This window comes from Parasteatoda tepidariorum, chromosome 4 (genome assembly GCF_982258835.1).
Source record: "Parasteatoda tepidariorum strain Cologne lab strain chromosome 4, Ptep-v5.0, whole genome shotgun sequence".
Classification (NCBI taxonomy): Eukaryota; Metazoa; Arthropoda; class Arachnida; order Araneae; family Theridiidae; genus Parasteatoda; species Parasteatoda tepidariorum.
Window position 1 is genome coordinate 46,500,160 of NC_141758.1, and position 26,199 is coordinate 46,526,358.

The 26,199-nt window shown below is 30.1% G+C and overlaps 2 protein-coding genes across 2 annotated transcripts in view; both read left to right on the plus strand.

The window, feature by feature from the left end:
- Nucleotides 1–26,199, plus strand: part of LOC107455047 (protein FAM200C-like) — a 130,117-nt gene that overhangs the window by 32,409 nt on the left and 71,509 nt on the right. The gene's annotated exons all lie outside the window — the stretch shown is intronic.
- LOC107455049 (inactive dipeptidyl peptidase 10) overlaps nt 6,875–26,199 on the plus strand; it is a 452,295-nt gene continuing 432,970 nt past the window's right edge. The window contains exon 1 of the mRNA XM_016072453.4: nt 6,875–7,141. The gene's annotated coding sequence lies outside the window, so the exon portion shown is untranslated. The remainder of the gene's footprint in view (nt 7,142–26,199) is intronic.

Below are 26,199 nucleotides of genomic sequence, written 5' to 3' on the forward strand. Positions count from 1 at the left end.
TAGCTGATTTCATGTCCAACAAAATCGTCTTCGTGTCCCTTTAGAGCGCCACTTTACGCCCAAAAAAGTGCAAAAGTAATGGAATATTGATTCGGTCAACGACGTGTTACTTTCTATCAATTGCTTTCTTCGTCATTTAAGTGGATTGCTTACAAATTTATTGCAATATACGTTGTTGTGATTAATCTGGAAAATGGCTGAATTATTTAATGAATTTCACTTATTCGGATAGAAGACGTTAGTTCATTAAGCAATTAAATCTCGTAAGCATATAACATTCATCCCTTCAATTATTACACATTCAAATTGAAAACGAAAGCAATCCTCTCAATTGCTTTCTTCTTCAATTATGAGGAATGCTTACAAATTTATTGCAATATACGTTATTGTGATTAATCTAGAAAATGGCTGAATTATTTAATGAATTTCACTTATACGGATACAAGACATTAATTCATTTAGCGATTAAATCTCATAAGCATAGAACATTCACTTCAATTATTATACATTCAAATTGAAAAGGAAAGAAAATCCTCTCAATTGCTTTCTTCTTCATTTATTAGGATTGCTTATAGAAATAATGTAATATGATAATTCTAGAAAATAGCTGGATTACTTAATGAGTTTCACTTATCTGGATATAAGACATTAATTAATTTATCAATTAAATCTTGAAAGCTTATTATAAATGATTACTTCAATCAATAATAAATTAAAATTGGAGTAACATTACTTCAGAAAATAAATACAAATTGCGTTTATTACTTCAATCATGAACTACTTCAGTTGAATAATTAAATGAACTGAAATAACTGTTCAGTTTTGCCCCCATATAGGTTTTTTTTCTAAATATAGTTTAAATTTCTAAAACAAGAATTATTTTCAAAAAGTCAACTTGAAAAAGATAGTGTAATCAATAGCAAATACTTTAAATTAGCTTTAAATTCTTCAGTTTAGAAATAAAGTAAATAATAAATGATTTTATTGCTTATCCTTCATCCTCTGCTACTTACGCTACAGATAATGCGTTAGATACTTCTTTATTTGAAGCTTAGATGTTATAAAAAAAGTTCAAATGTAAGTACATTAAAATTTTTCTTTGCAACTTACAACATATAATGGATTAAACAAATTAAAAAATTTCAGCGTTGCACATCGATCGGTGTAGATTTTTTTCTTTTTGTCTTAGTAACTGCAGAAAAATGATCACCAAAATTTGAAGAGATTATATGATGGTAGAAAGATATCCAAGAAACTATTTAAAAAAAAATAGTTTATAAAAGAAACTGAAACAGATTTAATTATTAGCTCTTTTTCCTAGTTCATTTCTTCAATTTCATTTTAACATCAGAACATTAAAATTTAATTTTTGAAAATATTTAGACAAATATGAAATAATATTTAATATAAAATGACAGAGCGCGTTTGTCTTGAAAATTACATATAAAAAAAGATTAGCCGTGATTTGTGAGAAAGCAACGTATTTAAAAATATTTGAACTTTCGATTAGCTTGTTTACGTCTTTAGTTGGTTAGTAGTTGGTTTATTTACGCAAATAGTTCATTTATAGATATGCAAACTTTTAATTTTTTATAGTACAATAGGGATATTTTTTGCATGTTTTAATTTAATTTTTGAATTTAATTTGAACTGGTTATTTTTCATGTGAGCGCTCTGCAACTTGCTTACACGAATTATTGCAAAAAGTTGGTTGTGAATGTAAGGAGCTTGCTTATACAAGCTCCTATTTTTTTTAAAAAATAATTCCATTATTTTTTTTAAATTGAAATTGTAAAATAACAGATAAAAAGCTAGAATAACACAAATTTTGTCTCAACTAAAAAATAACATAAAAAAACTGGTAATGCCCGCAATCTGTTTTAATATTAATAATACTGCCAACTTATTTCTGTTAACGTTAAATTCCTTAAAAATTGTATTACTTATTCTTTATTGAATATGAAAAAAAAATATTGATTCATTCGTGAAAGTGTTTTAAAACTACAAATCATGCTAGCTCAAAATCGATCATACTCAAGTCCACATTAAGTTAGCATAACAAATAAAATAAAAATACAATATTTCATCAAATTTAACAGCATAATATTCAAACTGACATGCCTAAACAGAATCTAACATCACATTTAACTCTGAACATAAACTTTTAAAGCAAATAACTTGGTAAGCACAAGATATTTTAATGTTAAATATGCCAATATATAGGACGTATCAGACGTATCAGATTTTGTATCTTGAAGAATACAGTACAAAGCATAATTTCAAATCAACTTTAAAAACATGCTGGATGAGAAACACTATTTATTATCTCAAAATATTAGATGTACTCACCTTACTTGTTTTTCTTAAACTTTATATCTTGAGCACAAATGTGCAATCTCATTTAGTTGATTCAATTTGAATTATCATAAAATTTTTTGTTGTTTTTATGTTCTTTGCAAGGTGAGTTCATTAGTTTTTCAATTTTGCAAGTTTGCTATTCAACATGATATAAACGACCAGAAATGAAGCACAAAACAAATCATAACAGACGAAAAGTAAAAATAATAGCAAACGAAACAAAGCACAAATATAACCAGATAAAGTGTAGAAAGAAAATATTGTATTTTCACTTGTTTACTTATTGCTTTATTGAAATTACATACATTTGCAGGCTTGTATGCTCAATTTTAGGCTTATAAGCCTTTGTCAAGAAGGAAGACAGATAAAACAATTCTGAGAAGGACATCACGAAGAATACAACCAGATTTAAGGAGGGATTCGAACCCGATACCTCCACGCTTTGTACAGCGTTTTGCGGGGCAGTATCACTCGGTCTGGGAGGCTCTTTGTTTATTTCTTTATTAGTATAACATACATTTGCGGGTTTGTGTGCTTAATTAAAGCTTATAAGCCCTTATCAAGTAAGAGGGCAGATAGCGAAATGCAAAGAAAAACATCACAGAGAATACATATAGAGTTATGGTGGGATTGGAACCCGCCACTCCCGCTTTTAACAGTGCGTTCGGCGAGGGATACCGCTCGGTCAGGGAGACCCCTAGACTTCTTCATTGGTACAATATGCATTTGCAATCTTGTGTGCTCAATTAAGTTTTATAAATCTTTGTCAGAGCCGTGGTGACATAAGGGATAGAGCTTTCGCTTTCCAATGAGGCGAACAGGGTTCGAATCAAAACGATGGCTGGTTGAAACGAATTCAGCACCCAGCTCGTACTGACCACAGTGATGACTTAAAATATCCTCATTGGTGGACCGATCGACGGATCATGGGTTAAATTCCCCTTGCCATCGGGCTAATCACTGCTTTTTGCCGTGGTTTTCCTCTCCATGTTATGCAAATGCTGGTTAGTTCCATCAAAAAGTCCTCCACAAAGGCAAGTACTCGATCCAGGAGTTCCCTTGTCTTCTGTATTACGTTCAAAATTACAAGGCTATTGAGTTGAACATTGAAAATTGTGAACCCAAAATTGGGTCGGCTGTTCAACGACGGTTATAAAATATAAAATACAGTTAAACCCCGCTATAGTGAACCTTCAAGGGACCAAAATTTCGGTTCACTATAACTGGGAGTTCACTATATCCGTTACGCAGACAACTTAACTAATGATTCCCAAACTCCTCCCTTTTATTACACATTATTCAAATAAATGACTGAAAAATATTATGTAGTAGCAAAAATTGTGTTATTTTTTTATTACTCTTCGTCTTGCGTACAAAAAAAAATAGTAATCCTTAGCTGATGAACAATCCTCAACATCAGATATGGAAACACTTCCTGACTCTCAGATAATTTTGCCTGAATTTCTGCTATTCCGCTTTTTAAACCTGTCTAACTTGCCATTCACGCACATAAAAGTAGTCGCACAAAATCGCTTTGCAAATTCATCGACATTTGCCTGGGTTGGAAACATCTGCTTGGTTTGTTTAGGGATGGGAAAGTTATATAAAAGAAGCAAACAAGAAAAAATGCTTATCGCTACATTCCCCTCTATAGATGGTTTTAAAAATTGGTATATATAAACAAAATTGTAATTGGTATATGTTACAAAATATCTGTAGTAATTTACAGTTATTTTGAGGTAGAAATTTCAAAATTATTACAAAAAAATGATGAAAAAAATCAGTCGAAGACAGAAAAAAGTTCATTATATCCAACTTCCTCACTTTTTTGGTTCACTATATCCAGAAAAAATAACATTATACGTGTATAGCAAGGCACGGGACTGAACACTTTGTTCACTATACCCGGGAGTTCACTATAAGCCGTGTTCACTATAGCGGGATTTGACTGTATAAACCTTTGTCAATTAAAAGAACAGATAACACAATACAGAGAAAGACAGCAAGGAGATACATCCAGGGTAATAGCGGGATTCAAACCATTTAGCACCATACTTAGCACATGACTTGTTAACTTATTAATTGTAACACTTGCATATGAAGTCGTGAGTGTTCAGTACAAAGAATGGCTTATTAGCCCTTGTAAAGATGATGGACATATAAACAGCTAGTACACATTAGAGAGGGAAAGCGCAAATATGCACGGGTTACGGCAGAATTCAAACTCACGATCTCTACATAACAGCATTCGGTCGCAGGAGTGCTTGTCCGCGACTAAAGACTAATGGAAACATTCCCCGAATTTAAGATAATCCTACTCATTTCCAAAAACAGCAAAATACATATTTGTTTTAGCTATATTTGATTTTTTTCAATTAGATTCATTACCTGCTAGAAATATATTGTGGAGCATTATTTTTAGAACAGAAAGCGGAGTCGAGCACCGAAACGCAGATTTAGCGGAGTCGACAATCGAACCCTGTCCCCTCTGAACCTGAGCACGATTCTTTAACCACTGGACTACCATCACCTTGATTGTTGTTGTTGTTGTTATTGTTCATTTACGTCACACTAGAGCTGCACAATGGACTATTGGCAATGGTCTGGGAAACATCCCTGAGGATAAATCGAGGACATGCCATCACAATTTTGATCCTCAGCAGAGGGGATGACACCCCCACTTCGGTAGCCCGACGACCTGCACGCGAAGTCGAGCACTTTGCAGTAGAACAGTTTAATGAGGATCGATACCGCACACACTCGGTCCCTACGCAGGCTGTGGTCATCCACCCGCTCTCTGACCGCAGCCAGTGATGCTTGACTTCGGTGATCTGCTGGGAACCGTGTCTTAACGATCAGTCCACTCGGGACTCACCTTGATTGATAAATTGAAGTGGTTAAATAAAACACTTCAAAATTCTACGGTTTCTTTTGCTTTGCTTTTAACTATTCTTCTTAATTATATTCGGAAAAAATCTTTTTCCTCTGCTTTACTAAGATTTTTTATATCAATGTTAGTATTTCTCTCCATTTCTTTGTAAACTGGTATCAAGGAATTTAATTCTAACAGGATAGATAGGGGTGTTTCACCAATAGCCCATTGTGCAGTTCTAGCACCATTTAAATGAAAGTACCAAGTACAATCGAATTGAGCCCTCCTCCCAGGATATGTTTTGAGTAAAAAGATAAATTTGTTTCCAATTCAATTAAACACCTGCTTGATGTAGTTCCTTAACTATTCAGAGACTTAAATTTGGAATTATTGATACATTCCAATTCGAATATTTAGCCTGTTTTCATCTATTATGTCATATAAGTTCATCCTGTTTCTCTAAGTTATTACGCTAAATTCGCACTATTACAATTAATCGCTTACATGCTGCCTAGATGTAAGGTTTGATTTCAGTCAACTCGGCGTCTATTTCTTAGTTTCATATATATTTTTTCGTATGATATTCTTCGGCAAAGCAGAGTTTATAAAGGACTTGATCGTAAGACACAGTTCTTTATAGAACAATGAAGTCAACGATCATTGGCAGCTGTCAGTCAGGGTGCGGGTGACTACTTAGGAGCTTGAACCTGTGATCCTCTTCATCACAATCCAAAATATCAAACAATAAAATAGTTAGAAAAAATATATCACAAAGATTACAGATGGATTTGAACCTGCTGCTTTTACCTTACAGAGAGTTTGGCACTTTGGTTCATTTACTCCTTTATTCAATACATTCATAAACTTTCTGTTTCATAATATATATATATATATATATTTTATACATAATTCATGAATGATGGCTCACTCACTTTGATAGTCCGAAAACCTACGTAATTAGAACTTTACGATAGAACAGTTTAATGATCGACTTCACGCAATCTCGACCTCTTCGTTGACAGATCAAATTAGTCACCCACTCGCTCACTGACAGCTGCCAGTGATGCTTTGTTTCGATGATCTACTGGGAATCGTGTTTCACAATCAGTTCAATATGGGACTTATTAACATACATGTGGGGACTTGTAGTCTAAATACAAAGAACGAACCATATACGGTTGCTATGGTGAAGGAGAACGGACAGTACAGATTAAAGATGACTACCACAAAGATACATTTGCTGTTACTTCAGGATTCGAACACGCCACCGCCATACTTCAGAGCATTTGGTATTAGGTGGATGTCCCTCAGCCACAGACTCGGCTTATTGAAAAGGTTGGTACTTTATTTACGTCACCTTTGAGCTGCAGAATGGGCTATTGGCGACGGTCTGGGAAACATTCCTGAAGATGATCTCAAGACATGCCATCTCAATTCTGATACTCAGAGGTGGGGATGGCTCCCCTGCTTTTGTAGCCTGAAGATCTGATCACGAAGTCCAGCCCTTTACGGGTAGAACAGCTTAGCGAGGACCGATACCGTGCAACCTTGGTCCTTATACAGGCTGATCAAAGTGATCAGTCACCCGTTTACTGATTGCAGCCAGTGATGCTCCACTTCGGTATTCTACTAGGTCTTTACGACCAGTCCATTGAGGGACCGGCTTATTGCAAAGAACTTCTTGTCCTAGCGTCTAGTTGATAAGCGTTGGTGGGGATGAACAAAATTTGTTTAAGCGATTTTTTAAAATAGTATCAAATTTATCCACAGTGTTTAAACAGTGCTTACCTACTTAACCAGCTTATAACGTGATTCATTGTATTTGTAAATGCAATAATATTTTATTTAGGACTTCGGATCTGTTGACCTGCTTATTTTGATGATAATTATTATTTAGATGTCTCCCATTCGGTAAAATATCTTTTTTTATCTTTCTTTTTTTATCTTATCTTTTTATTACAATATAATTTTATTTTGGACTAGAAAAAATGTTTTTAAGAAATATTTTAAACCTAGTTTTAAAATTATATACAGCTTACAAAATATTTATAACATAAAATAGTTTTCAGTTGAAAAGTGTTCAGTTAAAAATAGTAATATTGTAAATTGAGAAAAAGAATCCAATTTTGTTTTGAGCAAACGATATTTAAATAGCGTATTACCAAAATCTTTTACTAATTTCCACTTTCTGAACATTTTAATTTTCTTAAGCAAATCATAATTAAACAATGTATAAGTCCTTTTCCGCCTTTCGAACATTTAGTTTTGAGAAAAGTAGAGAGAAACGCTGTTTTAAATATTATTTATCATGTTCATTGAGCATCTCATTATTTTTATTTATACATTTAATTATATTCTTTTAAATATACTCAAAATGTCTCTACGAACTCTCATCTTCTGGCTAAGGGATTTCAGAATAATATTTTTTATATTTCAGGATCCATTTTTGGCATAGTGTAAGATCCATTTTAGGTATAGTTTAGGATCTATTTTAGGTATAGTTTAGGATCGATTTAAGGTATAGTTTAGGATCTATTTTAGGCATAGTTAGGGATCTATTTTAAGTATAATTTAGGAATACGAAATTCAACTCGAAGATAGTTCCTTAAGACGATTTTGCAGCTGAGATACAATTACATATTGAAATTTTATGCAGATTTTTTATAGTTTTAAATATAACGATATCTTTTCATTCATTAATTAAAATTTTTTGCTAAGCCGATTGTCACTAGAAAAAAAGAGGAAGACCAACATTTAAGTGGTCGGACTTATTGGAAAATGACTTCAAAACTATAAGATTGCTAAACTGGAAATCCTTAGCCAAGAAAAGAACAGATTGAGATAAAATTCCGTTAAAGACCAGGGCCCACGCGGGGCTGTCATGTCAGTGAGGAAAGAAGGATAAATGACAAGATATTTTAGAAATAGGTACATACTTAAATATATATACGTCACGTGCTGGGCGAAGCAGTAGATTTTCTATAAGTGGAGCATATTTTATTTATAATTCTCTTACATCCAATTTCAGATTTTTCGGATGTAAAAAAAATCAGTGTCTTACACTGATTTTAATTAATTTACTCTGCATTTTAATTTGGTTTTGTAATAAAATAAACATTAGCGAGGACATGCTAATCGAACAAATGAAAGAGGACAGAAGCAATTTAAGAACGAAATTTGAGAGAGCTCATTTACTTTCTCTGTACACTAAATAACTAAACGAAACTTTAATTTGCTTCCCAGAAACTGTTTAACTTACTCCAGAACATCAATCTCTGCCATAAGACACGAGTAACATAGTTAAATGTACTTGTGTGTGCTCTTTGTCCCTAAACTGTGTGTGTGACAACTTAAATTTTCTCAAAAATACCTGGAATTCTTGAAGGGCAAATCCCTTTATCGATTCGCTTTGACTCAATAAGGTTAGATGCTGTAACTGAGGTGATGACTTGAATAAAATGGGTATTAAAAAGAAAATTACTATTTCGCTATAGGCACATATTTAGTTCATTATTGGTACACTGAAAATAGCTTCATTCGTTATCAGTTCGTAAAAATTAATTATTGGTAGGTAATGATTCAATAATTTACAATAAGGACAAATTAAATTAAATGATTTTATTACTGGTATGTAATAAATGAAATCTTTGGAATTGGTTTGCGATTAAAGAAATTTGTATATGCAATTGTTACTTAGAAAGTAAATTAGTTTGCTATTGACACATAAGAAGTGTCTTGTGGCTGCTATTTGTAATTAAACTGTTTGTGCGACAGCTTAAATTTTCTCAAAATTGCTTGGAATTCTTGAAGTGCAAATCCCTTAATCGATTCGTTTTAACTCAATAAGGTTTGATGCTGTAACTAAAGGGATGAATTGTGGAAAATGAGTATTGATTGAAAATTGCAAATTCGTAATCGGTGCATAATTTATTCCTTATTGGTACATTGAAAATTACTTAATTTGCAATTAGATTGAAAATATTAAATAATTATTGGTGGATAAGGATTATGAAAAGATGCAAAATAAATATTAACTGCAAAAAGATGTGGATTAATGAACGAACAAAACAAAGATAATAAAAATTTACAAAAATCAAATAATAAGCGGGTAATATGTATCGATTACTTTAATTGTTAATTGTAATAACTGAATAAAATTTCGTAGTTCTAGCTCAAATATTTATAGAGACATAGACATTTTTATAAAAAATTAATTTGTCTGTCTTACTTTTTTTGGTTCCGCAGTGGACTGATCGTTAAGACACGGTTCCCAGCAGATCGCCGAAGACAAGCATTACTGGCTGCGGTCAGTGGCCGGGTGGGTGACCACTTGGATTAGTCTGCGTAGGGACCGAGGGTGTGCGGTATTGGTCCTCGTTAAACTGTTTTACCGTAAAGTGCTCGACTTCGTGTGCAGGTCGTCGGGCTACGGCAGCAGGGGTCCCATCCCCTCTGCAGAGGATCAAAATTGTGATGGCATGTTTTCGGATCATTCTCAGGGATGTTTCCCAGACCGTCGCCAAAAGCCCATTGTGCAGCTCTAGTGCGGCGGAAATGAACTACAACTACAAAAACTTACTTTTTTTACTGTAACTGCTTAAATATTCAGTAAAATTAAACAAACTTTTTGGAGCAGTTTAAAATTAAATACGAAAATTTTGTTTTAAAATTTGAAAAAATTTCGCTTAAAACTACGCAAGACATGAGCATTCAAAGTACTTTTGCACTGCACATGCACGAAAAAAATTTTTTTTTTCTTCATAATTTTGTAGTGATTCGTATTTTGACGACTGATGAAAAAAGTCTTATTTTAATATTTTAAAAACATTAAAAGTTTGGAGCAAAATTTTCTACGTAGTTTTGCACTTTTCAAAATAAAGCTCAAAACTGTCAGGGGTTTCACACAAATTTTATTTTGTTCTTGCTGTTCTGTTATAAGGTAGTGTCATTTGCGATACTATAAAATAAAATTCGTGGAAAACCCTGGAATGTATACTTATAATCTTTTAACCCTTTCATTTAATCAAATTAATATTTTAATAAAAATGCTTGTGATTTGAAAGAAATAATTAACGTAAAAAGCTTTAAACAAATATTTGACACGTTTACCAACTAAGAGATTCTCCTTACTTTTTGGATTTATTATATTTAAATATATTAAATTCCTCTTAAATTTATTGCAAATACTTTAATCCCACGTTTTATCGATATAAAAAAAATTCATTAATTTTTATCCAACTAAAAAAGGCTTAATGTTATTAGAAAAAAAGAAAGGGAGAATTGATCGCTAACCAACTATTTGTGCTCATTTAAACTGAAAATTTATGATCTTGCAATAAATTCTGTGAATTAGTAGTTACTTAGAAGCAGGAGAGAGGAACGAAAAGTCGTCGATTCAGGATATTTTCATTTTCCGATCGGGTGGTTTTAAGTTTATCTCAAAATAGAGAAAGATCGAGTCAATTTAATATTTCTTTCTTGAGACTTGAAAAGTAGAAGGGGGAGATGGTAGTGACTTATGATTTCCTTACTTTTGACGTATGTAATAAATTTCGCCATAAATTATGGCAAGGAACGGTGTAAATGATAATAAAGTGGATGATATGGAATAACAAAACTGAAAGTTTAAGCTTTAGGCAATTTGGCGATTTTATTTTGGCGGTAAATATTAAATATGGAAAACATCTCTCAAGAAGTAAGTGTAAAGAAAAGTTAAAATAATAAACACTATCTCATATTTTAAGAGCATATGCTGAAAAAGAAAACATATTTGTTCCGTGGCTTTACAAAACTTGGAATTTAAATTAAGCGAAAGCCAAAACAACGTAACCACCAAATCACCGAAACAACGGAACCATAATATATGTATTCTGAAACATATTATTGTGCAACTTTGTTATGAACTTATGAAAGTGAAAACTGAACGTTATGTTGGTTCAAGGTCAATAATAGTATGGTGCGTTCAAGTTTCAGAAACATTATAATATGACTGAATAGGCTTGAAAAAAATTTAATTACCAAGTATCGGCACGTATTGAACCATAAGTTGTAAACACGTTGAAAGTTTACCATGCTGAAAAAATGCTGGTAAAGAAATCGTAACTTGCTGAAAAAAGAAATTGTAACTGTAGCGCATATTTAAAAAAAACGTACAAGTTTAATTAAGAGAAAAGCTATAACAATGTAACCACTACCAGAAAAAATTGTTCGCCATTCGACCATAATATCAGTATCTTGAACAATAAAATCGCGCAAATTCGTTATGAACTTAATGAAGTGTTAATTGGACAATGTTTTGATTCAAGTTCAATAATATTATGGGGCAATCACGTTTAAGAAGTGTTAAAATATGACTAAACACGCTCCAAATTGAAAAAAACAATTATTACTGTGCATCGGCTTATGTTGAATCATAAGTTGTAAACAAGTTTAAAGTTTTACATGCCGAAAAATGAAACAAAAACAAGCAAAACAAACTTTTTCTAACAAAAAAGATGACTAATTAAGTTGTTTTTCTTCCTTTTAGGAGGATGTTTTACAGCAGGACAAGCGCTCATGGCAAATTCTGTTTCACTTATATTTGTATTTTAAAATATAGAAAAAAAATGAGTTCTGGTTCAATTAAGAATAAACCATTAAGTATCAAATGAGAAAATCTACCAAAATGTTTAAAAAAAATGGCAGAATTACCTTCCTACTAACTGATCCTTCTCCATTTGATTGCAAATTGACATTTTTAAGAACTTTTTTCAGCATTCGAAATTTCACGGTTGCAATCTGTCGTGAGATAGGGATATACTGGACATTTTGTTTGTGTGGATATGCTAGACTTTTTGCTTCAAGCATCACTGTGGTGCTGTCATCTATAGGTGAAAAATATCGTATTCCAATAGTCCATGGTCACCAAATGGAGAGTGTAAAATACTGGAAACTCTTCATACGCTGAAAAAAGGGAAGAAATATTATGGTATCAATGCTGCGATTCAATTCACCGTTCATGGTGAGATTGGCGGAATAGTCCTCTTGGTTATTAAATGTATCCGGCTGCAAGAAACAAAGTGGAATCATAAAATGGGCCTAAGTGCGGCGGATAAAATATGTCGGTTGTTTAATCGTATTAGAATAACACAGTAAATAAACGTTTTTCTCACATTAAGCAGTTTAAATAATATCTTTTTTTATGGTTATTAAACAGTTTTGGTTGAATGTGATCAAATAAAATTGAGCAAATTGTCATTTAAAAATTTTTTTCGCAAAATTTCGAAAATTTCTAAGAGTGAAGAAAACATTTCATTTCTTCAAAAGAAGAAAATTTATATATTTTATGGTTATATTTGATTCCTCAGTCAAGTTTTTTTGTCACGATTCAAGGGTAATATGGATTCATAGAAAAAACTAAAATGTACCACGTTCTCATATACCTGTCTGTAATTGTATTGTGTGTGAACTATTTCAATTTGTAAAAAGCAAGAGTTTACAGAAGTTTCTTTAACCGACTGAATATAGTTAAGTAATTCGGTTTTTAAAACTATTTGACACAGAATACAACGCAAGCTCAATTCAAATTTCGTGTGAGTTAAACAAATTATTGAAACTAGCTTCAACGAAAGTTTAAAAGCATTCTTTGCAAATAATAATTTTATTTCTGAACATAACTTTTATGAAAATTAGTTCTGAGTTTCATTCAGTTTTGGTATTCCTTGACTCTTGAAAAATTTACCTTTTTACGTATAACATAAGGATTAGATTACACTGAAGCATGCTATTGATTCTTGGCAGTACCTCATTGTATTTTTTTTCAATTCCTTGAAGGTATTATTCAGCATAGATATTTAATATAAAATTAACGAGTCACATTTTAAAATGTTTAACTTTGTATTCTTAATATTCAAATATTTTTTTAAAAAAAGGCATCGCTATTGTTTTATAATCCATTCAAGAAATTTTTAAATCATTAAATCCATAAATATACCATATTTTTTATTATTTCTTTTAATCTATTTTCGATTTTTTTTTAAAAATTATCTATAGGGTGCCGTGGCGGCTCAGAAAAAAAAGCATTCGCCTCTTAAAGAGGTGACCCAGGTTCGAATTCCAGTGATGGCTGATTAGTACGAATTTTTCTCCAATCACATTGATGACGTAAAATGTCCTTAGTGGTTGATGATCATGGGTCAGAATCCCCTTGCCATCGGGCTGACTGTGGGAGATTTTCGTGATTTTTTTCCTCTTTGTTTAGCCCTCTACGAAGGTTGCATTTTTTTCCAATGCTTGATCCAGGAGTTCCCTTGTATTTTTGGGTCAAAATTCCAAATCTACGGAGTTAAGCATTGAAAGTCGTAAACTTTGAATAGGATTGGCTGTTCAGCGCCGGTTATAATATAAAATAAAATCACCCGTTGATCAAAAAAAAAAAAAAAAACAGAAATTTATATGCAATTACCTTTTTTTTAAATTCGTAAAGCAAAACAATACGTTCATTATCCTTTGACTCTATGAACACACAATTAAAATCTGCAAAATTCAAATGAATCCAATACGGTGCTACTTTTATTAAACCTCCGGGAAATTAAAATCGTCCCAAACTAATTAAGCAAAGGCTAAATAATAATGAAAAAAGACCTTTAATTTTTTCCCCTTCTGAAATGAATATTTAATATACGTAATTTATGTACCTCTTTTATGCCCGAGAAACTTAAGTTTAAAATGGGAAGGATCAATCAAAATGTCATTCTATTCACAATTTTATAGAGAAGGTTCCATAAAAATGTAAAGAGGGGTTGAACTATTTGAACTAGCAGTTTCTAGAAAAGATTAAAATTTACGAGTCTCAGTATTAATACATCTGGAATAGGGTTACAATCCTTAAATGGTAGTGCCTTTCCACAAAGTGATAAAGTATTCCGTTTTTTTTTCGGTTTTTATCTGCAATGAATTTATTTTAAAAGCCTGAATTTTGAAAGTTATTATAAAGGTAGCTCATGTCACATGATCGATTTTTCTACCTTAATGCTAATATGGCTTCTAATGTCAGATGACTTCTTTTTATTTTAAACTAGCTGAATTCCTGTTTTTTGGACTTTGTGAAAAAAGTAAGCAATCAATAAATGATTACAAAACGACACTTAAATCATGCGAAAAGCTTAAAAACATACACCAATACAATAAATAAACATAAAATAATAACATTTTTATTTTTACTTCTTTTCCGTGGCTTTACGTCATTAGATTAAGCAAATCATTATTATTATTTTATACTGTTAAAATAATGATTAACTCTATTCAGTATCATTTGGACTGATGTTGTTGCTCAAGTTCAACGCATGATAATCAACGTTTTACCACAATTAATTCATTTTCTCTAGCATTTATCATTTCGAGGGGCTGTAAGAAATATCTATCCACAATATCTATTATAAAACTGTACAGTATTGCCGCAGGTTTTGATAGGTCTATCCACAATATCTATCCACAATATCTATCTGATAGGTCTATCCACAATATCTATTATAAAACTGTACAGTATTGCCGCAGGTTTTGATAGGTTCTAAATATTTTTTTTCCTCCAATGCCCACCTCTGTTAACATTCGTCAATTCAGGCATTTACAGGGCAATTTTGTTGGCCTCTCTTTCAAGGGCACCATATTAGGTGGGCCAACGTTGCTCCTACGGTACGGATAGATAGCACAGAGAAGGAAGGAACATCCATGCCTTGCCCGGGATTCGAACCCAGAACCTTTCTGATGCAAGGGCAATTCCCTAACCCCTACACAGGCCGGTCGGTGGTTCTAAATATTCTAATATTATAAATTGTACCTACATTACTATATTTGAAGCCTATTAAAACTGTACCAATTACAATAATACAATTTATGCTTGTTGCGAATTTCAATTAAGCATCATTGGTTTCAAATACATGTTTCGCGTATCGAATTTTTGAAAATTGTGAAATTATCTATGTATATATGTACGTGTGTCTCAATATATATCTCAAATCTTTAAAATTTGCAAAATTTCTAAATTGTGATGTAATTTTAATTACCTTTTCACCAAAATCATGATTGACTGTTTTTTAGAAATATTGAAAAATAAAATGCACCATTTTAAAGGGTGACTAACTCATTAACTAGTTCAGTGGTGCAAATTTGTGAAATTCATTTTTACCGAGTTGCAAATAAATGAACCCAAAGTATTTAAATTTGAAAAGATATTTTTTTTGAAAAGAAATCTGTCTTCTTATTTCTTACATAAATTTCTTAACATTCCTTGCAGCATATTTCTAAAACTGTTTTAAAAAATTGCTTGAAAAGCAACTGTTTTTCGTGAATGCTTTTTCGTATAGATATTGCTCCAAGTCTGCTACGAAAGGAAGTTGCTTTATTGCCACTTTTTTAAAACATTACAAAGAAAGGCTTTTCGAAAGAGGGTCCCTTTTACTATTTTTTAAAAAAAACAACATCTATGTTACGACAAAAACTATCTTACAAACTAAAGCTTTTTGCTGTACCCGTATAAAAAAAATGCTGTGCTTTAAACTTACTTGTATTGTCTTTAAGTCGCTTAACATAAAAGAAAGTGCTAATGGCTTTGCAAAAAGTTTTTCTTTGAATCATAGAAAAGATTTTAAGCATATAAAACAAAAATAAATATTGAAGCATGGACTAACTATTTTTGGCTTGATTATATTTCATAAGCATTTTTATTACAATATTTTTTTTTATCAATTTCGCTTGTTTGAAAATGAGTGCTTTACACTCAAAAAATATAAATTATTATGGAATTTAATTGAGTTTTATGTACAACATCTAAGAGCACCAACTCAAATGATACACATATATTATATATATATATATATATTATATATATATATTATATATATATATATATATATATATATATATATATATATATATATATATATATATATATATATATATATATATATATATATATATTATATATATTATATATATATATATATATATATATATATATATATATATATATATATATATATATATATATATATATATATATATATATATATATATATATATATATATATATATTAAAGAAATTTCAATGATAATAGGTGTCTCTCTTAGACCTAAATAACTGCAAATAAATGCAAATGTTAAAATTTTTTATTTGGAACTGAACTGTGTTTGGAAGATTTTACCTCTATGCAGAAGAAAGCACCGGTGCTTCATGTTGTATTTAATAACTGTAAATTATTAAAATACTGAATATAATAATTTTTCGCTTGTTTTGATCTAAATAATACAAAATAATAAAAAATATATCAAAAATATGTTTAATAAAAAATTCGTCTTCTAAAAGGTCAACAGAGATTTTGCCTCACAGACTAAGGTTTCCTTCCACTAAGATTTAATTTAAACCCAATCATTGTACTTGATTAATATTTCAACTACATACACAATTTCGTTTTTCTCAAAAATCTTATTTAATTTTCCGTTAATGTAAAATTTATTATATTGTGTTTTTTTGCAAATGAGAATATTTAGTATTGGCGCTAAAAGTATTCATTTAGTATTGGCACAACTGAGCGAATGTCAGGGTGGTAGGGGTCATTTCTTAACCCAAAATTAAATTCAGCAATACGCTGCTTAAATTATGTTTTAGTTATTTATTGGAAATACAGCACTTTTGAGTCTTCGTTGATTATTTATTGATTAAATTTTTTAATCTTTTTATTATTTTTCCAGGTATGAAAGCTTACAAAAATATATAACATTTACTTTTTTGAAAATTAATATATAAATCCTTAAATTATACTCGATATGATTGTTTTAAAGCAAAATGTAATACATTATTATTAATTTCTTCAAGTTTAATGAATATGTATATCTTGATTTCACGGGCACAACTTGTTTTTTTTTAAGTAGGGGAGAGTGGGATCAATTGTAACATTTTTTGCTTAACTATTTTTAACTAACAAAAAATCCAATGTATTATTAGTATTAATTGACAGACGAGTAAAGTAGACTATCCCCTACTAGAAAAAAAGTAAATACCTTATTTTAAATGCTATTATATTAGTTATTAACAATTTTTGACAGTCGTGCACTTGTTACAATTGTCCCCACTTACGGGTCAATTGTAACAGTTCGTAAATTCAACTAAAACATAGTTAATTATACACATTATCCTAGTTGTGATATATTTTTTATTGATCAAAATAGTAGTGATATTTTAGGAGTAAAAACAATAATGAGCAGAGACCTAAAGGGTTAAACTTTTAACTTTAAGGGGTTAAAAATGTTAACTTATGCTGTGAAAGGTGACCAATAAAATAATGCACATGTAACATAATATAAATGATATAGGAAACTATTTGTGGTTCTTAAAGAGTTAAGTAATGGTTTGTAAACATAAGATTATTTATTTTCAGCTGTTACAATCGTCCCCAATAGTCCGTGGGCCGAAGACTGAAAAGCAGTTCTAAACTGATTTTCGTTCCTACACTCGAGTGGCAATTTTAATCTTCCAAAATAGAACTTAATCTTGCCTGTGAAATATAAATTCACGAAGTTCTCCAAAATATTATTGGCCATTAATTGACAGTTATCAAAATATTTCATGAATACAGAATTTTGCCCATTAATATCCAAAGTGGAGGGTACTGTGACGTCACATGAAAATGAATTGACCAATCACAACCAAAAAGCTTCGCGATTTGCGTCTGCTCTAGTTCTTGTCTCCTTTGCTTCAAACTGCTTTACAATTTTTGTATAAACGTTATAAAAGTTTAATAAAATTATAATTTCATTTTGAGAGGACATGATACTTCATCGAAATTTATTTTTAAGTTTTTTTCTTTAATTATTTTGTATAAGCATTTAAAATAAGAATTATATAAAAAATATAAATTTACCCACTGCATAAAAATTAAGTTTTGATAAATTTTTAAAATTTTTATGAACTGTTGCTCCATTGAGAATAATCTGAATATTTTCTATAAAAATCTGGAAATATTTACTTCTTTTTAAACACTGTAAAATGGTTATTATACTTAAAAATATAACTCACATTCTGGTATGCAAAGTATACTTTTGTAATAAATGGACTTTTAAAAAAATTCCATTTCATATAAAAATTACATTTGCAATGATCTATAATAAATTTAATTTTATATATGTTGCTTAACATTCTATTTGTTAAACACAATTAAAACAAGATCAATGTCATCTGCACACACTAAACATCTTTTGTTGCATAATTTATTTGAGCAATTTAGCTAGGTTTTGTTTGCCCTTCTTTTATTATTTTATTAATTTAGTAAAATATTAATTTGTAAAAAATAAAGACAAATTAAAAAAAATATGTTGAGCTTATTGAAGGTAATGTAAGATAAAAAAATGTTTCAATGTGTTATTTCAAGTAGCTTTTGCACAAAATAAACACACATATGTATATAAAAAAGACAAACAGAATGTCCCCAAAAAGCCTTGGACAAGTATTGTTTTATAAATTTTTATTAAGCAAAATAAAATATAATTCCAGATGCTTGTACATCTATATATTTCTAAGTGTATTTATGATTTGAAATTTAGCTATTTAGATGTAGAACCATTCAGCAGTATTTTGTACAAACAGTGCACTTTACAAAATTCATTGATCACACGCTCTGTTTTAATGCATACGCTACATAAAATCTTATAAATTTCATTTCTATTTTTTTTTATTTTAATTCAAAATATTTATAAAATTCCTATCTGACCACATGCTTTTTTACTTTAGATAATTAATAGTTTTTGCCTGCTAATAAATGCAGAACAGAAAAAAAAATCCTTTTTTCCAATAAACACAAATTGAAACTTTTTTTTAATATTCAAAATTCATATATCGTTTTATAAGTAAACAATATGGTAATTATTCCTTAAAATTAAAAAATAAGCAATATAAACTGTGTGTTGAACTCAACAGGGTTGGCAGATTGGTTAACTGATGAAAGACTGTTTTTATAACTGTTACATCATGTCAAAAACCCAGATCCTTAATGACATTGCATTTTAACTTAATTTAAACTAATTACAGTTTTAATAAAGAGTACATTAAAGCATTTATTTTAAAAAAAAGTTATAAAAGGTATTGGCAAAAAATTACTAAGATTATTGATAAAAATACAATACCATGTTTTTTCAATATATTAGTATTTCATACATTTTAAGTACAATATGATAACCATAAATTGAAAAATTGCCTACATTGATCAGTTTTACTTGATTATATATATTTCAGTGTTAAATTTTAAATATTAGCATTTTACGCATCACACTCTTAAAAATTCTGATTCAATGATTTTCATTCACATAAATAAACTTTTCAAACAGATTAACAAAAAAATAGGGTTAACACCAAGGGAGACATTTTCTTTTTGTTGACATAGTAAGGTTTTTGAGTTATCAAAGTATGAGATATTGAGAATCTACAGTGTTATGAACATTGAAATGGTAAAATATATCACACTTAATTGTAAAGGAAACATATAAACATTGCATTAATATGTAATTCTTAATTCAATCATAGAGTAACTCTTAAGTCTGAATCGAAATAAGGTGTGACATTTCTAATGGTCAGGACGAGTGTCACCCTCTGTCAACAAACTTATGCTCCCTCGTCCAGAAAAGAAAGCTTTGTTGGAGAACATTACATAATTATTCTTTAATTTTATCCATAAATCATATACTATGAATACTGCACGGATTAATGGTCTGGCAAAAGCTATATTGCTACTGATGTATGCTGCATCATAATATTAGAAGAAAAGTAGTTTTTAAGTATTAATATTTTATCCACCTCACATAATACTATTTGGTGTGATCGGATATTATACAAAAGTTTTACATTATAATGTTGCATCCCAGGCAATATTAAATAAGAGAAAACATCACACTTAATTCTTTATTTCGAGAAAATTATATTTTAAGAAATGTTTTGATAATGTTAACATAACATTTTAAGCATGAAGAAACAATTTAGTAATCTAGATAAAAATTGTATGATACAACAAAACTACATGGTTCTTATTAAACCATAAAGAGTTCATTTTCAAGGGCACCATATTTTCAGCATTGCCCTGGCAGCATGTGATTAGTTTAGACATGAGTGTAGCTAACAATTTCAAAAAAATGCAGTTTAAAATATTCGGTTTCAGGAATATACATAAGGAGTATGAAATTCAATCTATTCATTTTAATTTAAACTCAAAAGGAAATGTACAAATATTTGAATTAATAAAAATTTACACTATAAAAAACAATAATAGACAATATATGGATAATATACGGTAATAATAGATAATATACGGTTTCAGGAATATACATAAGGAGTATGAAATTCAATCTATTCATTTTACATTTACAGCTACATTTGTTACAAACAATGCTACAACATACAGCTACATTTGTTACAAACAATGCTAGTTAATTAACAAAACTAATCCTTTTTTTGAAATGTTAATTAAGGTGTCCACTTACATATTCGGTTAATAATTTTTATTTGTTTAAACAAAATTACTTTGTTACAATATAATATTCTAATTCCCAAAAAAGTACTTACGTAGCGTGAAAATATCTTTTGCGATGTAACTCTTTAAAAAGTACATAAAAATGGTTGCCAGCAGGGGTGTACATGTAGATTTGTTAAATACACCTTGTGCGCCACCTAAGAACCAAATCTAGAACCCGACACTCGAAATTTTTGCTCTGTTACAATCGTACCCTGTTACAATTGACCCCACTCTCCCCTACCTTTTAATTTCTTTTTCGTGGTTTCTCAACTGACAGACAACGACTATTTCCAATTTGAAATTGTAGTTCATGGTTTAAACTCGGATTATCCACACGTTTGCTGGTGTTGATAACTAATAAGTCCAAAAGAAAGGTCTTTGATAAAACGTCATACGTTTTTTTTACAGTCGGTGGATTTTTGATTGAAAGTAATTAACTTTTGTAACTTATTGCTGTAAAACTTTCATGAAGATTGATAGCGAATAGAAATTCCTTTAAATGGGAACTAGAAAGCCTAATTTTTAGAATTTTTTAAAAGCGAAATGAAGGTTTCTTATTTTATTTTGTCACCTTTCAGAAATATTTCAAACTTGCTCTAGTCTGAAATAATTATAAATTAACGTATAAAAATTATGGCAGAGCACACCGAGTACTGATAGACAAGCGTGGCTTGATTTTTACTCTGTGCGATCTGTAAGAAACGAGGCAAACAATTAGCGATTATATATGAATGAAAAAAAAATTGCAAAATGTATTTTTTTCAAATGATGACTATTGATAAAATGGCAACTATATGAAAAAAAAGACAACAGAAATTTACTATTTGTGGCATTTAAACATACTTAAAAAAATAGAGGTTTGAAAAAGATTTTGTAGATTCTAACTAGTCACATCAATTTTCTACAAGTTTCCAAAGAGACTTTAAAATTGTTTGACTAGTTTTCACGTAATCAAAAAACATGCAAAAAAATAAATAAATTTTGTTAAGTTTTCATAAAGTTTCCTTTCTCCACTTTGGGATTTACCTAAAATCGGGGATGATTTTACCATATTGCCTGTGTTTCTTGAACTCATAATTTTTGTTGGCGAGCATTGCTTCTTCCCGGTTTGCAGATTTGACTTCTTTGCTGGAATTAGACTAGCGGTGCTCCGAGTGTTTAAGGCAATCTACGCGGAGCCTTTTGCGAATATTCTCTAGTATATTTACAGCGTATTGTTTCATGTTACCAATTCGAATACCCATGACATCGATCATACTGACAATCTTCATGAAACTTTCGTTGAAGATCACCGAAGCAAAATAATTGGTAAGTTCGACCATATTTTTACCGTAATAGATGTGTTTCGGAGAAAATGTCCAAATAATTGAATTTAGAGATTAGTTATTGTTTTAACTCTTTCCGGCAGCCTTCAAAGAGTGGGAACTGCCAGTTCTATGATCACGCTTTTCAACTATATTAAGTAGTTTCCGGGCAAAAAACAATTTCGCCTATATATAACCCATAGTATAATATATCGAAATATGTAATAAAAAAATTCAAATTTTTTTCAATAGCAAAATATTCTTTTAAGGCCAGTCAGGGTATCCCGGATGATCTGTGTGCTAAACAGGGGTATATAAATACTGTCACTGAAAAGGCCAATTAACTATAAAGCCAAAGCCAAATGACAATTAACTATATGAAGTGACCAATATAACTATAACGTAGAAAAATAAATAAACGCTCTATCGTTAAAATGATATAAATATTAATGGATTTTTTATCTTTATAAAAAGTATGAGCTTTATTATTTTTATTTTCTGTTTGAGAAAAGTATAACAATAACATATTTCAGTAAAATCACTTTATAAATCGGAGTTAAAAATTAAAGCAATTTTAAAACCATAATTGATCTTTATCACATTTAGAAACTAAAGTTGTTCTCCTTAAATACATAAACATTTTCTAAATTAGGGAAAGTTTAAACAATAACGTTCTCCAAATATATTATTCTCCCACTTCAGAAAAATTTAGAAACTCTTTCTTGAACTAATTTTAAACATTTACCTTTCATTCATATCACTTAGAATAATTTCCTTCTTCCTTCGCGTTCTCCACTTTAAAACTAAACTTCCAAGAATTCTCCATTATTTTCCTCTTAAATTACTAAGACATTTCCCTAAGGCTATTAAGTGAACATCCTTCCTTCAATGACATCCTAATTATACCTTACCATTCTTAGCTGCTTCTAGCAAGTTATGTTCCTTTGAATACATTAAACATAGTAATAAATGAATCAATGTTATAATTAATAGAGTAATAAATTTTCTTTTTAAGTTCACTTATTTTTTAACACTTTTAAAATTTTCATTCTGAAATTACGGTAAAATGATCTGGAGCAGTCTGTCAATCTAATTGACCGTAAAGTTTATGGTTAGGGATATTTCTTTTACGGTTTTGAAGCCATTTATAACTGATAATGTTAACAAAAACTTATATACCAAAATATGCAGTTTTGTAACAAATTACAACCAGCATGGTTTTAAAATCTTAAAAAATGATATTCAGCTAGACATTGGAATGAGGCTACGTTTGAATTTTAAAAAGGTACAAGACACTGAAGTTAGATTGAGGTTGAGATTTGCTTCGTCAAATGAACTGTGTAATGTGGCCTAGTTTATTGGGTGGCGCCATATATAGTGAGAGATGAGAAGAACTAAACTTCAATGTTGGCGCGTTTTGATATCGTCTGTAATTGGTTGCAATTGATAACGAGGTTGGAGGATTTGTGATTATCTTCAATGTTGCTTTTGCGTAGTATGTAGAGAAAATGCATGTATTACTTCAATGCTTAAATGTTTTTGCGTAGCATGTACCTCAATGTAGAGAAAAAGTTAAAAAACATATATATTTTTGGTTGAGTAATATGTAATAACAATATTTAGATTTCAATTTTCAAGTCTCGGTAAACTGTATTAAATTTTATACTGTATGACTTCTATCTTCTCTGTTCAGTTAAACCTAGTTCGAATTCGTCTTAATAATTTCTCTGTTCTACTCGTATGTTTGATTTGAGAACTAATTTTATTTTAAGAATTGTGTATATTGTAAAAACTATTGTGCCATACTTCTCCTAATATGATGTTGAAAAACCCCAAAAATTGTATGAAGGAGCATTTTATTTCGGATTAACAACTAACCGAGCTATAATATACGATTTAAAGATTCTAATTTAAATCTAAAAACTTAGAATTGAATAATCTTACCTCAAACTTTCACGCTTTTAGACCGTACGAGAAATATTTTCTCTCCCGAAAACTTCAAGAGTGGCACTTGGTGAGCTTTATATTATGCTTTAATTTTTAAATCTAGGAGAACTGTATTAACTGATTTTATAATGTATGATTGCTATCTGCTCCAATGCAATTTTCTTTCGTGGAATTTTCAGAATTGTATGACATGAAATGAGACTTTTACTTTCACGATTTTTAACAAGAAATATTGATAGTCTGATTTCTTAAAAATTTACACCAAGATCATTGAAAATAATTCACGAATGGAATAAAATCATTTGAATTTGATGTGTTATCATTTATTGAAGTGGAGTTTAGATTTAATTACACCTCCTAAAATTTGTGCGAACGCCCGATTTGGAATAAGCTTGGAATAACAGAAAATTTTTAGTTTTTTTTATTTCCAAATTCGGAGAGTTATTTACCTAAGTTTTTACAGTATATAATGCGAATGAATACACATCTTTCCGAAGTAATAACCGTACTTCATCGATTTTGAATACTATCTTTTCCATCTAAAAATATCAAAATGTCAAAGTTTACGATGGATAAAATTCTTCAAGATACATCCCGAATCATTTAATGCACTGAATTATGATGAGAAGCCAGGAGCTTCCGTTATTGCCCCTGTTATGAGATAGAGCAATGCGGAAAAGCCATAAAGCAAACCGTGATGGCCGAGAAATAGTATTTCTCTGAATACCCAGAAAAAGGTTTATTTCTATACATTGAATTGAAGGGTAAAAGTTGTTTTATATGACTTGGAATCGCGTTCTGGATTATGTGAGATGTTTGAACATTGATAGCTTTTAAAATATTATAAATGTTGGGAGTAAAAACAGCTGAAGAAATTGGTTATAGTAAGATTTGTTTGTTCCGTGTAGTTAGTAAGATTTGTGTGTATTTTGTATGTGTCGGAATCTTTCTGGATTATATTAGTTGTTTGAACATTGATAGCTTTTAAAATATTATAAATGTTGGGAATAAAAACAGCTGAAGAAATTGGTTATAGTAAGATTTGTTTGTTCCGTGTAGTTAGTAAGATTTGTGTGTATTTTGTATGTGTCGGAATCTTTCTGGATTATATGAGTTGTTTGAACATTGATAGCTTTTAAAATATTATAAATGTTGGGAGTAAAAACAGCTGAAGAAATTGGTTATAGTAAGATTTGTTTGTTCCGCGTAGTTAGTAAGGTTTGTGTGTATTTTGTATGTGTCGGAATATTTCTGGATTATATGAGTTGTTTGAACATTGATAGCTTTTAAAATATTATAAATGTTGGGAGTAAAAACAGCTGAAGAAATCGGTTATAGTAAGATTTGTTTGTTCCGCGTAGTTAGTAAGGTTTGTGCGTATTTTGTATGAGTCGGAATGGTTCTGGATCATGTGAGTTGTTTGAGCATCGATAGCTTTTAAAATATTGCAAATGTTGGGAATAAGAACAGCTGGAGAAATTGGTTTTAGTAAGATTTGTTTGTTCTGTGTAGTTAGTAAGGTAAGGTTTGTAGTTAGGTTATGTGTATTTTTATTTTGTATGAGTCAGAAACGTTCTGGATTATTTGAGTTGTTCAAACATTGATAGTTTTGAAAATATTATAAATATTGGGAATAAGAACAGAGGGGAAATTGGTTTTAGTAACATTTGTTTGTTCTGCGTGGTAGTTTCGTGTGTATTTTGTATGAGTTGGAATCTTTCTGGATTATATGAGTTGTTTGAAGATTGATAGCTTTTGAAATATTACAAAAGTTGGGGTCAAGAACAGATTTAGAAACTGGTTTTAGTAAGATTTGTGTACAGTGATAGATCTAAAATATTATAAATGTTAGGAATGAGGATAGAGGGAGAAATTCGTTTTAGTAAGGTTTGTGTGTTTCGTATGGAAATTAAATTCTAACTAATACTTTCTAAATACAAAAAAGTAAAATTCTATTGAAAGTGAATTATTTAAATTTAAGAGTATGTGATTAAAGTTATTTTTGTAAAACTATTATGTTTAAATGGATATTTTTCAATACTTCCAAACATTTCATCAGTTTTTATATTTGGTAAGAGAGAAGTTTTTATTGAAATTCTTTTTAAAGTATAAAAACTAAACTATCAATTAGTTAAGTTCCATAATTTCTAATAAAGTTTATTTAAATATTTTTTTATTTGTATGC